Source organism: Cryptotermes secundus, unplaced genomic scaffold (genome assembly GCF_002891405.2).
Source record: "Cryptotermes secundus unplaced genomic scaffold, Csec_1.0 scaffold441, whole genome shotgun sequence".
NCBI classification, from domain to species: Eukaryota; Metazoa; Arthropoda; class Insecta; order Blattodea; family Kalotermitidae; genus Cryptotermes; species Cryptotermes secundus.
In genome coordinates this window covers 1,358,359-1,358,686 of record NW_019727400.1, presented here as the reverse complement: position 1 = coordinate 1,358,686, position 328 = coordinate 1,358,359, and positions in this window count along the sequence as shown.

The following is a 328-nucleotide window of genomic DNA, read 5'->3' as shown; positions in this document are numbered from 1 at the left end:
CCTCCTTTGATGTCAGATTACAACTAATATATCATGTAAATGTATGAATAAAAATATCTTCATTGGGCGAGTCCTGTTGTGTTTCAGACTATATAGGAATTAGGTTAACCGGCAAATTTTCTGTTAGTATGTAACACGACACGTCACACTGATATGGATCCATATCGGTATGTATTCCTATATATAACTGCCTGATGATGGTCTTGTACGACCGAAACTTGTAGCAGGAATGAAAAGTCGAATTGTAAAACATTAAAAGCGAGTATATTTGTTGTGTGAAGGTTACCTAATTCCAATATATATTGTAACATGTTGCGCGACTGAGAAC